Source organism: Psittacula echo (assembly GCF_963264785.1).
Source record: "Psittacula echo genome assembly, chromosome: 12".
In the NCBI taxonomy this organism is placed as follows: domain Eukaryota; kingdom Metazoa; phylum Chordata; class Aves; order Psittaciformes; family Psittacidae; genus Psittacula; species Psittacula echo.
In genome coordinates this window covers 10458598-10473198 of record NC_137747.1, presented here as the reverse complement: position 1 = coordinate 10473198, position 14601 = coordinate 10458598, and positions in this window count along the sequence as shown.

Genomic DNA, 14601 nt, shown 5'->3' with positions numbered 1-14601 from the left:
AGCTGTCCCTGTGATACTGTAATACAGTGTGTGGTGTTTGTCAGTGTCCTCTGCAGATACTCAGCTCCAGCCCCCCAGAAGCAAGGGGGAGGAGAACAGGGAGCATGTGTACCACTTGTGAAAATACACAGTTCATAATAACATGCATCAACCCTGGAAGATGTTCTTGGAGACCGTTTCTGCCCTGAAGCACTTCCACGTTTCTGCCAAAGCTCCCGATTGGGGAGTGCTCCTTTAGATGTGCTGTTGCTGCTTCCAGATGTCACAGTATTCCCTCCTAAGACGTGCCTGGGCATTTCACCCTCAGAAAGACTAGATATCTAGTATCTCCAGCTGTGGTCATGTAGGATTATAGGTCAGGATCAGGGATTCAACATATGTGAAACTGTGAGTGCAGTGGTGCGTTAAACTGCATGCCAGTATTCAAGTGACTGGGGGACATCCAGGGAGAACAATCCCAGAGCTGTGCAGGGTACAGAGGCAGTCTGGTCCCATGAACCAAACAGGCTGTGATAGCACCAAAACCCCAGCTTTGCATGAGGCCATATTTATTCTGGGATAATTCCTTCTGGAACAGATTCATCTTGCTGCTTAAATAGACTACAATGTAATCAAACAGAAATAAAGGTGGTTATGTAGATAAAGATCTCTGTGCTAAAAAAAATAAATTATCCCCAGGAAAAAAGACAATTAAGAGACATCTTTCCTATGAATACAAAGCTCACCATCTTTTATGCCTGCCTACAAACATGTAACATGCAGTATTTCACACACTGCCCTTGTATTTTGGTCCAAAATACCTAAGTCTGCTGGGTGTCCGTAATAATTAGAAGCATCTTCCTCCAGCCCATACCAGGGAGCACTAAGGCGGCTGTAATAGGGGCTGCATCAAATAACCATCTCCTCCGGCACTGCTCCAGCATGGCGAAACTTCCAGTGAAGTGAAAGCAGTCATTTTTTTTTTTTTCTCATGCAAATCAAAACCAGCCCGAGGTCACCTAATGAAGGACTGTGTGAAACACCACATGTGTAGTGGAGAGCAGCACTTGGGCCAAAGGCTTTAAAACTTCCCTGGTTAAGTGGTCAAAGAAAGCCCTAGTGATCGTGGGCTACTGGATCTCCAGATGGCCATTGACCTTTGTATTTATTTGTTTTAAAGATGTGTCACTATTTTCTTTTTCTCATAAGTCAAACAATTGAATGATTTCTAAATTCTCTTCCCTCTGACCTCTTACTTTCTTCCTGTTTTATTCTGGAAATACTCATTCAAGACTCAAATATTCAGAGTGGGTATGGGCCAAATGTTGCAATTCTTCATTCCAGATTGCTATCACTATTACAACTGCTATTCCCTCTGGATACAGAGAAACCCACACAAAAGGACACCATAAAATATACATTTGGATAGCATATGCAAGGAATATAAAATAGAGACTTTGAAGTATCGTTACAAAAATGCTCTGTAACCAGTAGGAGGAAAGGGCATTATTTTTACATGGGGAGTGTTGCAAGTGACACCTTCTGCTCTCAGCAATGCCTCAAATGTTGATTCTGTGGATACAGGTAATTATTAGGTGCTATGATTGCATTACCCTAAGAAATCATCCTCTTGGGCTAAATTCACTGCTCCAGACACATCAGCATCACTCGGTGATTCTGCTTTTGAACTAAGATGGCTTGACCTGCTTTGATCAAATGTGCTGGGAGACTAGGAAGTGGAGAGCTTAACAGGAGAGAATTCTAGGGAATGGAGGAAATCACACAGCCAGCTTTGTCAGACAGCTAAAATAGATGCTGCAATTTTAGAAGCGACTGTGGCTTTATTGCTCACAAGTTGAAGAGTGGGCTCCCTCCAGCAGCTGCCCCAAGGAGAGCTGGAATTCTGCTGGCTAAACCACAGTTCAGCGAGTCCAGGGGCTATGGGCTCCTTGCACAACCAAAATAATGCGGGTGTGTTTAGGATATGTAACACCCCTAGCAGACCACAGTTGTTTTATATTGCCATAGTTATGTGCGTACGGTTTATACCATTACAAACAACGTACTGGTTAAAAGTCCACAGCCTACCAGACATGGTTATCCCAGTACCAAATTAGAGTGGATACTATGCCTAAATCCACACAAATTCAGTTCTGAGTCACACCACAGATTCTGCTGTATTATCACCACAGCTTAAACTAAGAAAGGGCCATGGGAGCTGAAGAACAGTTTACAAAGCTATGCACTGGGCTCTGTACATCCCAAGCTTCAGATTAGCATCCTGCAGGACCTGGCCCATCACTGCCCCAGCTGAAGAAAGCTTCTCTGAGGTCTCCTTCTATCATCTCAGGACCAAACCGGTCCAGAGAACACCTTCCTTACCACAAAGCAATGAAAAAAGAAACTCCCAAACCAGCAGACTTCCCTTCACACTGTAATTAATTTAAATAGTCTCATAGGTTTGTATGAGCACTCAAAATTACACCAAAATAATATATATACTCTTACTGAGATAAACCATTAAAGAATAATGTGTTTATTAGCACATACATACCAGCAAACATACCCCCACTGTCCTGTGAGAGACACCGTCAAGACCTTTAAAGTGTCACAGCACTTGAGGGCGCTGCTGTAATAAATTTAACTCACCCTAAAAACCTCTACTTAAGTTTTATTTTGAATTCCAGTCTTCTGTTATAGTATCAGTGCCCCACGTTGACGCTTACTTACGCTATTGCTGTTACACAGTGACCTTATTTTGGTAAGCAACGAGCAGAAGCTAGTCCTAACATCAAACATTCAAGGTTAGTGCCTAGTTATCCTTTCAAATATTTGCACAAAGTGATAAAGTGGAAAGAGGACAAGAAAACAGATTACTTCAGATATTTATTTTTTCAGTATATTTTACTTGCTGTGGATGAAACTGGAAGGTGTGAGAAAGCTTATTTTTCATGGAAAAACAAAATAATAAAAAATGGGGATAAAGATGCAAACACCAATTTCTCTTAAGGGAGATACACGAGTTGCTGTAGTCCTTTATGACCAGGCTGGATTACAGTTTTGCTCCATTTTCCCTGGCCTTTAACAGCATCCTTTCTGCACAGGCTTCTTGGCCCTCTCAAATAAACCCACATCCCTCTACACCTTCCAGCTTCTGCATCCTCCACTGCATCCTTTCCACCTTCCTTGCAGGAGCCAGGTCTTGCAGGATGCAGATGTGCAGTGTGGGATGCTCAGTGCCAGATTCAAGACCCACCCGTGTCAATGACAGTTTTTTTCAGATTCTACCTAAAGCACACATCTGCCTCCAGTGCTGGGCCATGGACACCTGCATTCTCCCATTGGTTATGGTAATGTTTCAGCTTTATCTGCATTTATGTAACGAGTCCCCTAATTTTTTCCTGCTCTAACATGGAACAGGCTAGAGAAAAAAGAGTCTTTTGTCAGAAGCTACAACTTGCCAACCTGAAAAAACTCTGCATTCAGAAGTTCTGCCAATGCAACACTACATTTTAAAACATCCTTTTCTTATCGCAAGACTAATGTATTTTTGTTCTCTTTCTCAATTCTGAGCAGTATGTTCATGTCATTGTAGCAGTTTATTAATTACATGATTATCTTAAAATATATATATATATATATATTGGGGTAGAGAAAACTGAAGATTTTACTTTTGAACTTCCAATCAATACTGACTGCTTAACAGAGAAAGAGTCAATTAAACAATGAAGACTGAAAAGAACTTTCACAACTTCATATTCCTGCAGCACTGTATTTCCCCATCATTTTTGAGTTGTGTCCTTAAGACACAAAACAACTATTTAAAAATGTCCTTGCCAGTATTTCAGAAAATACCTGACCTAAATTTTGAGAAAGCAGAAATATGATAAAGCAAGCGTGCTTGACAACACATCCTGAAGTATACAGACTGTTTTGCCAAAGGTTAGAGACAGCTATAGCATCAGTTCTATAAAATACATTAATGTAAGGACTACTGCTTATATGCCAATAATCCTCAGCAAGTATAAAAATGCAAGGACAGAGTAATAAATGGAAGGCAATCAAAGATGCTCCAAACTCCACATTTGTTTAAAGAAGAAAAGAAAATAAAGAACAGAGCACGAAGTAACTCAGTACTTCATGTGCAAACGAATGAATCCTTTCTTCTATAGTGTCCTGTGATTAGCTGAGTAAGAGTTAAGCTTTAAAAATAAGTAATAACAAACTGTGCATTTCCAATTTTAACAGTTCCTCTTGTTCTGACATGATACTGATCCCTGTTTATAGCTGAAAACTAGAATATCACATTTTACCCTTCAGTTTCGGCTTGCTGTTGCCCTCGAGAAGCCTCAATGCGACTTGAGACTGCGGGCAGAGTGACAGCCAGCTGCTCCTGGGATTAGTTACCTACCAAGAGATCTCCATTTGGTGGGATTGGAAATCTTTCAATCTTGTACCTTTTCCTGCCAAACCAGCATAGCTGGAATCTTCTGTTAACAGCCAACATATTAATTCGCTGAGCTTCAGACATAGCATTTTACCAAGTCATATGAAAACCTCATACATCTGCTAAGCTCAGACCTTCTAGGAACAATTCCAGTGAGATGCTTTCCCACTCCACATATAGTTCACTGGAAAAACTACCCTGGTAGGTCTAGTTGGTTATTTTCCATTGAAAAGTTATTTTAAAATACATCCAGAACTAACTTCATAAACATTTATTAATAAGGAACCTTCTGTTTCATCCTATGCATCTGCTTTTTGGAGGAAAGCTATTAAAGGAAAAACCTGAGAAAGATCTGCATAGCGCTGTCATTGATCAATCTGTCTGGTCCACAGATACACACAGGGGACAGCTGGGGAAATACAAAAAACCACTCAATTTTTGTACTGAGAACTCTTCCTACTTAGAATGCCATCATAAACTCTGTCAGACCACATCTCGGAAGTGGAGACAAAGCCAGGAACCATCAACAGTGAGAAGCTCTGTCCTGGTTGACACAGGGGTTGCAGTCATTAGAGCCACAACCCACTGAAGTCAACAGATAATATCTTAATCGAATGACAGAAGGAGAAAATACATTGGAGATTTTATAGGCTTGAGAACATTACTCCCACTTGAGAAATGGAAAAATCCAACTTAGAAATAGGGCCAGCAAGCATTCAGCTCTTCCTTACTAATTAAAACGTAAGTTTTGGCTGTTCTTTGAATTAACCCAAAGAAAAGTCCTCTTCCCTCAACACTATCCTTACCTCTGGGATTGTCTCCTGTGCGTGAGGGTCCCTCCCAGACCTCACTGTGCTGAGACACACTGTTTTTTCATCAGCATCTGGGTCAGAACATAGAATCATAGAATAGTTAGGGTTGGAAAGGACCTTAAGATCATCCAGTTCCAACCCCCCTGCCATGGGCAGGGACACCTCACACTAAACCATGTCACCCAAGGCTCTGTCCAACCTGGCCTTGAACACCGCCAGCAATGGAGCATTCACAACTTCCCTGGGCAATCCATTCCAGTGCCTCACCACCCTTACAGTAAAGAACTTCTTCAAGAACGTCTATGCTTGAAAGCACAGATGTTGTGATGCTGCAGGGCAAGGCTTGAAGTTGGTTCAGGGCCTTTCACTTGATGCAACTGAGAGATTTGGATGGTCCTTTTGGTTTTGGCATTCAAAAAATCCTGCCTAGCAGAAGGGAATGCCTGAGTGTACTGATGGCTCAGGAAATTTGTGCCAGGATGGACAGAGAGCTACAAGAACAAGGAAATGAACCAAACGCTCCATTTCAAAAGCAGTAGACATATCCCATAATCTTAAAAGACTTAGAAACAACACAGATTTAACTTTAACAGTTAGCTGTCGACCGTGCCAATGATATTAGGTGAATAGCCATTAAAAAAAAATAAATCTTAGAATTTCTGTTCTAAGTTAAATCCAACTATTTAGAAACTAGTATTTTGAAAACTAAGTAAGAGCTTTCTAGCTGCCAAAATAAAGTTTCACCATCATGTGGATTACCAAATAGCAATTCAATGTAACAAAAATCACTCATTTGTATAAAGTTGTTATAATTAATAAAGCTTGTTTATTATTTCTCATAAAGATTTTTTAATCCCCAGGCTTCAAATAAAAACTCCAACAAAACAAGCCAACAAAACCAAACCACAAAGTAGCTACATCTAGGTACTGTACTGACTGCCAGTGGCACAAGACCAATTCTCACTTCTCCTGCAATCACCAACATTCGTGGCTTTTCCAGTACACCAGTCTGATATTATTATGCGTACAGTCAGGCAAAACCATCCTTACTGGGAAATGTACCCTTACCCTGTGCAGGGCTCCCATACCCTCCACGTTCCTTAATGGGCAGCTTTCCTTGGTGTTAATAAGCATGGTGAAAAAAGCCCACCGACCATATGCCTGTCAAGTTACTGAATGCCTACCATTCTGAACAAACCTGGATGGGTGTCCTCCAACATTTTCCAGGGTCCTAATTCCCCAGATAGTTACCAAGTTAGGGCTGTTGCAACTCATGAAAAAAGTTAGGGTTTAGGATTATATGGAACTATACAACTTGTCTTTGTCAAAGGTGTTTAGGTGTTATTTTTTTAGAAACAAAACCAAACATAAACCCACAGTGTTTCTTGTTCTCCACTTTTGTGTTTGGCTGTGTCTCATATTCCATCTACCAACTTCCCTGTTTTTGCAGGGGGTCAAAGCCTGGTGCCTTGATCACTTCCTCAACTGTTCTCAGAAACTACGCTCTTGAGGCTTCTTGATTTTGGTTTTTTTTTTTTGTCCATAAGGCTTTAAATTTGGAAGGAGGTACCTGTGGATCCTCAGGGTAGTACATATCCTGGTGGATTTTTTCACAGTTGACTGCATTTACCACATTTGTCTGTGACAAAGGAATACTGAAGCAAATGCTCCTGAGAGTCCACTCATGTCTTACTGAAGCAGCCACCACAAAGGAGTTCACTTGCCCATCCACAGCATGGCATGTATAGAAGAGTCCTCTTCACTCCCCCAAGGAGGTTTCAAGTGAATAAATGACTCTTCTGGACTTCGAAGCAAACCGCCCAAATTAAAACTGCATTCTCAAATTATTATTTTAAAACTATAAAAACCTAAACCTGAGTCTGGGGTGAAGCCTTAGGAGTGTAGCATCACCGTGGCAGAGAACTGGGCTTTCCACTCTTGATGCAAAGAAACATATCAGTTGTTTCAAGATTTGCCATAGTTTAACCCTTACATTAATAAGTAAGCTCTGTTCTGTGAGAAAAATATACCAGAGAATATTCATATTTTCCATCTGATACTGAAGAAATGCAAGCACAGCACACTAGCAAACTTGTTTTGGTTGTGCAAGTAAGTTTTTCTGGAAGCCCAGCAGAAAGTGGGCTTGAAATCTCAGTGGAATTACATTTTTGTTCAAGCAATACCACACAGTTTGGAAGCCACAGAAAATATCTATTAAGACAGTTGCTAATTTAGAGAAAAAATGACCCCATCTGGAACAGCATCTGCAGTGCTGCTCATCGCACCACAAGAAAAATATTATTGTACTGCAGCGTGTGAAGCTTTGTAGCAAAGATGACGCCAGGTCAAAAGAATCTAACTTACAAAGAAAGGCTGAGGTTAAGGTCTTGCTTTTACTCTAAAAGATTCAGTCCGAAAGGAAGTTTAACATGAAGGAAAGGGTAGAGCTGAACTGACAGCTAACAAACTTCTTTCCCTATCAACAATAAAGGCTTTCCGCACCAGGAGAGTGTCTTCCAATAACTGAGGTAAATAAATTAAAGATACCTTAGGAAGCATTACTTTGAACACAAAGAAATATAAGCATAGCAAGAGCATTATCAGAGTAGATTGCTGAAGTAAAGCTTAAATAAATGCAGAAACTCTACAGAGAACCTAGGGGAAAATACACCCCTCAGTTAGAAACTTCAGTGCTTTAAACAACAGAGAGGATAAGTCAGGTATTTATGAACAACAGCTCAAAGTCAAGGGTGAATAAGGGCATACCAAAACTACCTGATGGGAAACATAACAAAGGGGTTTGCATTAAGCATTTGCCCATGCAGCAGTGTCAAGGCCTGGTGAGCCTTGGGCACATGTGGCAGAAAACACAGTTACCAAGAAAGTGTCATGGAAGCAAGAGAGGTACCAATGAATTTGGCAATCTCCATGATTAAGGAACAACTGAGTGAGATGCAGAGGAACTGAATTGTAGTTTAAGGCATCAGAAAAGAAATTAGGCACTTCTCTCCTTTAGCACAAGACAAGGATAGAAAGGACAACAAAATACCCAGCAGTGTCAAGAAATTCACTACATGCCAGTTTTGCACGAATGACAGCAGGAGGGAAGGGAGCAGGCTCTGAACAAAACCGCTGTGAAATGAATCAGGAGTCCAGAGAAGAAGCAGTTGTAGAAAAAGTGGTTCTGATGAGGCATTTGTTGAAATAAAAGTGAGACAAGTTTTCAGAAAGCATCTTGTCAGTGGTAAGCGTTCAGAAATGCTAAGGTATTTTCCTGAAAGCAGATCTGACATGCTGCAGCTGTGGAAAGTGCACTAAGGAATGGAGCAGTGGGCAAGCCAAGAGGACAAGAAGTAGACAATACAGAGACCAACTAGTCATGGACAACATCTACTGAGGTCAGCAGTGGTTCATGAAGATCACCCTTCTTACAGGGCTACAAGCTGTAGACCCCATATAACTCAAGCCCACATGACATACTGAGCACACAATAGAGGAGCAAACTGGTGACCACCCCAGCTGACACTGGAAGAACCCAAGGGAAGTGGGAGCTGTCAGGGGTGGTGAGACCAGACACAGCTTCCCTCTTCTCCCCTCTTTAGTACAATATTCTGCCCACTTCAATCATCCAGCCCATAACCTGTGAATGAGGACATGGAGTTCAGCATTCATGGTTTATGGGTGGGGATGCTTAATCTGATGATTTTAAAGGTTCTAACAAGGACCAACTAAATAGCTTATAACAAAGACTTGGTAAAAACTGACAGAAACCCTTCTGGAATGGAATGGTGTCAAATTTTCTAACGTTGGCACACAGAAAAATCTCAATTATAGTTTTGTATTAAAGTAGGCATAAGGCTGAAGTCCTCCATTCAGCTATAGCTTGCTCAAATCTCCTGCATTCCTCCACAGCCAAAACAACACGTGACAGTATGCTGTCACATATGCACATGTATTGGCCAGGCATCAGCTAAGAAACAAATGTGCATCACTAATGATACCCCTCTGCCTCCAAAAACCAGACCATTCACACCTAAACCCATGAGCAAATTTCTCCTCAACTGCAGCATCATTAGCCATAATCTATCAACAAGTAATTCTCTGCAAATGAATACTGCCCATCCTCAAGCAATAGCAGCAAAGTAGCATAGTGCCATGGTGTAACAGAGACATAATAGGATGCCCAAAGAGATGACCATAGCCCCTCACGCCATCTCTCTGGCTCTCAGCTAGTGCTGTTTGCTGTCACTGCACTGATTGTTATTTCTCAAATTCTTCATTCCAATTTCACATAAAATTACTACATCAGTATTCCTAAGAAAGAGGTGATCTGTACGGGGTGAGATCAGCGGGAGCTGAAGATACTAAGCACTCGAATACCATGCCAAGCCTGTTGTTGAGTTATCCAGATTTCAGCCAAATTAAACAGTACGCAGTTTTACAGGAATACAAACATCTGTTTTCACAAGGTGTCCAGATCATTAGCAGCTAATTCTACATCTCTGCTACATTCTCTGCCATATGCTGGGAGATAATCCCAGCAAGTAACAGGGATTTTCATCTCAAATCCTAACAAATCTGCTCTGCAAGGCTTCATGGTTTTTCTATAACACTTACTAGATAATGCCTCTCAGCTGCTCCTCTCTGCTGTCTCCATGCCTTGCATCTGTTCTTTCACAGCACTCAAAGGCTCCTGCAACCTGCCTGGGAACAACTAACAATTTCTTCATGCCATCCTAGAAAAAAATTCCCTCCCTTGCCAAGGGTTAATATAAAATATACCTCACGGATAAACTCATGCTCAGGCTGCCCCCTCCCCAGCTAGCACTGCCACCCGCAAGAGGCCTAAGGCAGGAGAGCCACATGCACTGCACAGAACTCTGGAAACTTCTGTCCATCATTGGCTGGAGCAATCTTCTGTTCTCATCGGAGATCCCATTTAGGGCTACGTGTCTATGCCTGTAGCAAGCATATAGACAGCAAAGGGAAACTATCCGGGTTTATAAGCAACTTCAGTAACTGAACATCAGAGATATCTGGGGCACTTTGCTTAGCAAAACCAGGGTGCCTACATTGAAAGCTGTGATGGCACTTCTGTGGCCATAACAAACATGTATATACACAAACAGAATTTGATCTTTGGCATTAAGCAACAACAAAACTGGAGGTGACTGAAGTACTGATAGAAGACAAGAGATGGACTGCTCTGGAGCCTGGACTGACTCCCTTCTCCAGGACATAAGCAAAGGCATCGTGAATCTGTCACATTCCCCAACCTGGTGGCACCTCTTCTGTGCACAAGGGTGTACAAAATCTCAGTTAAGCTTCGGTCTCTTTCTTCTTTAGTAAGGTGTTATCTGTGCTGGGGTTTCTGACAGACCTAGCACTTGCTTCAGCACCAGAAGCATCTTCTGAATGCCAGCTGGGAAGAGGAGCAGCTATCAGCAACAGCTGCTGGTGTTTCCACCCCACAACAGCAGTAGACTTGAAACAATCTTGAACGAACCATGGCAGACCAACCTCAGGGGGAGAGAGCAGTGAGGATCTAGTGGTTCAGTCTCCTGCCAGCCCTCGAAGAAGCAAGCAGCATGATGAGAAGTTCAAGCAATCCCATAGCTTCCATGTAAGCCATGAATGGTGCTGCTGCTGGCGAGGAGGGACATTTGGATGGGATATTTTTATCACCTCTTCATTCCCATCCCTGTCAATCCAAAACAAACTTCAACTAGTTAGGGGTGGGAAAGATGGTTCACAATGAGAAAAGGATTCCCTGGCTCATATCACCACTGGATACGTGGATACGTGCCACTGCGGTGGCACAGCTGCATCAATCCTGGCTTCCCAGCTTCCAGTAACCTTTCCAGACTAAAATAGCAGATCTACTGCTTGATTTTTAGCAGCTGAAGAGCAGCAGTAAACCACATAAGTATTATGTAAGATGATCTTTTTCTAAGTATATGTTTATTGTGCACAGAGGAAGTGGATTTAATTACAAACAACTGGAAGTTTTTAAGAGTCTAGATTGCCCCCCTACTCCCTTTCTAAAAACTTAGGCTTGGCAGCAGCTTTTGGGTTTCATTGCAAGTCTTCTAAGTATTTCCTTGGAAAGACTTTACACTCGGTCCCAGGCAAGAAGTCAAAATCAACATTTAAAAAGCATGCCCTGCATAATTTCCAGGATTCAGCAGCATTAAGGTATACTTATGGAGGCCAGGAGGAGAACTGCTTTTTGTGCTTTTTGACTTTGTGCATAAAGCTGGTCTTCAGACAAGGAAGTTTATATTCCAAATAATATTTTTAACTACATGTGGTCAAGCACATAACTTATCAGGCCCTTCCTCATCCCCCTCCCAAAATAAGCCTGAATGGTAAAAAATATCTTTGTAGTATTTAGTTTTTGCTTAGACCTCTACTAGAAGCAACAGATTATCAAGCCTTCTAATACCGAATAATTTGATGGCAGAGAAAGTTTGAAATAACACTTTCTCAAACTCCTTTGTACTAAACATGGGAGTAAAGCTCCAGTTTGGGCCTGATACTTAGGCTCAGTTGGGTGGTTCTGCACTGAAGTGGATTATGCGAGATTTCATGGTGTGTCCCAGTGCCTTGCTAGGGGACGGAGTGATGTCCCCTGGCCGATGGGATGGCGGCACACAGGTGACTCAATGGTCCCATGGCTGACACTGCCCTTGCTCATGTGAATAATCCCACTGAAACTGCTGGGACTGCTGTGAAGCCTGCAAGAGTGAAACTGCTGGTTTGATCCAAAGGCCAGGAATTAAATTTCAGCCATTTCATCTATTTGCTAATCAAACAGGCCTCTGCAAATTGCTTCTGACTTTCCAATAGCAGCACACATGGCACTTTTAGATACAAGGATATATGCATGTTTAAGGACTATCCACTCAAACTTCATGCTGATTTTTGTTTTGGGCAAAAACACACCAGAAGGAGTGTTTTCCTTGTGAATATTTGAAGTGCTTTTTTAAAAAAAATACACATTTTTCTGAAATACCTGCAAATCCAGTCCTGCATCACTCACCACCTAAAACCACAAAATGCTACAGACAAGATTAAACTTCACAGAAGCTGAGAGAAATGAAAGCACAGGTAGTGTTAAGGCATAAGGCTTAGCAGAGAAAATACCTTTCAGCTTTTACAGTCTAAAAGATATTTATTTGTGTTTTCAATAAGCAGAGAAAAAACAGGTCTACCAAATTGTGGAGATAAGGCAGGGAAACCATCAATAGAGTACTTCACACAGTATTTTTCCTCCAAGCAGACAGTTTTAACTGGTATTTATAAAAAAACAAACTCTGAATGCAGATTTCCAGCTCACAATAGCATGCCCTTCTCCTCAGTGTCTCAGTTACCTCCCCTTGTGAAGTCCCAGTCCCACAAAACCTCCAGGCAATGGAATTGCACAGTTTTTGTATCCCAGTCAAACCACCATAAGCGAAATTAAAGCCAGAAAGGACTAAAGCAGTCACCTTCCTTTGATGCCTTAAACTGCTCTAATACAGTGCAAGACAGTATGAGAAGCTCACAGAGTAACACTAAGCGTGTCTTCCTCAGAGACTGCAACTGCGCTCCCTGAATGGTATGGAAGTGAGCAGATGTAGCATTCAGTTAGTTAGCATCAGTTAGGGCACTCACTCATACACTGAAATTAACACTAAGCTACTCTACATTCAACCAACAGGTATAAGCCTAGTTGTTGCACTGCCTCACTATTCACTTCATCATGCAAAAGAAGAAGAAGGTGAAGACAGAGTCCCTTCAGTCTCAACATGGATGAAGAAGACAACCCAATAACTGGGATACTCTGCTATTTTTGCCTTGACAAAAAGAGAAAGGACACTTAAAGTAACAGTAAAAACGTAGTTCTGATACTGCAGAGATGAGAAAATAGAGCTGGGCTCTCCACAAGCATATGCCAACTAGTCCGAAATGAAAAGCTTTACAACTTTGTTACAAACCATACAGCTGGAGCCTGAAAAATCCCTTCCACCAGCCTTTGTTTCCTGTGAGTGCTGGTACACAACACACCTTCACCAGCAGCAAGACCATGGTCTGAATTGTTCTGGTGTAAATTCTACAACCTGTGCAACATGACAGGAAGAATTTATAGTTCAGGTTCATGTTTCTGGATGCCCCAACTACCCCCTAACCTGTGCTGATTGGCCCAAGGGAGTAGCACAGGTCTCACAGGCTCCCCTGCAACACAACCTGCTCTTCAGCAGTCAGTACTAGCAGTCAGTATCAGGATGAGATTATCACCAAATTCCAAAATCAAATGAATGCTCCCATGTTTGAAATTGTGCTTTAAAAATGAAAGCCTCTTCCATGAAAATCCACATAAAACCACTTTTCCATTCCCACTGGCAGAGAAGTCAACCTTACACATAAATCACTGTCACTTCACAGGGGAAGCTGCAGGGGACACTTTCAGGAGCAGCTCCCACAGCTCCTTCCCACCAGCACTGTGATAAATCCCATGCCATCCCTGCGCAGGGCATGCAAGAGATGGGTGAGGGGTTGGGCCCTCCCTTCATTTGTTTTTCCACTGAACCTGATATACTTCCTTGAGGTCAAAGTCATGAAGTTGCAGAAGCTTTGCTATGCACAAACCAACCTGTATGAAGCTGTGCTGGGGTAGAACCATGTGGATTTGGTTTCTGAAAATAGTGCTGAATACATCAACAGCCTAGTGCCAAGCTCAGCCTTGTGGGACATGCCAGGGGATGGGAGGCTCCAGGGTTTTTGGTTGGTGTGTTTTCTATTTCTATCTGTAAATCCCTACTTGCAAGAAGATTTAATTGCACTTAGGATGGGGAAAAAGAGAAGGAATAATCCTTCAGCGGGAAGGCCCTTCCTCCCCAACTCTTCCCCCAATTTGGAATCAGAATTTAACTGGGTTTTCCCAGGAACTTCAGCATTCCCCTTCTCTTCCAACACACTCCAGAAGAGACAGGAGAAGTGACTAAACAGAGCAATACTGTAGATTGCAAAACCGCATCTTATTCCTTGCTATGAACTCAACTGCCCTCCTCAGCATCCACTTCCTTTGCTTGGCAAAATAGCAACTTTCTGACATCTGTTTAACACCCTCTGTCTCCCCACATTCCTCAATGCAGAGAAGGTTCATCAGCTTTCTTTTCTTTTTAGTGACATCTAAATCTTATAAAATGCTGCTCAGACACAGATACTGTGGATTTCCTTTACAGGGGGAACATGTTAGAGGAAGTAAAGAAAACTTCATCTGAGCTATTTATAAAACATAGATAGCTTGTTCCTCACATGCTTTTTTGACCAAGGGAACAATAAGAATAAGTCATGGAGTTCAACTTCTCATCTTGAGAC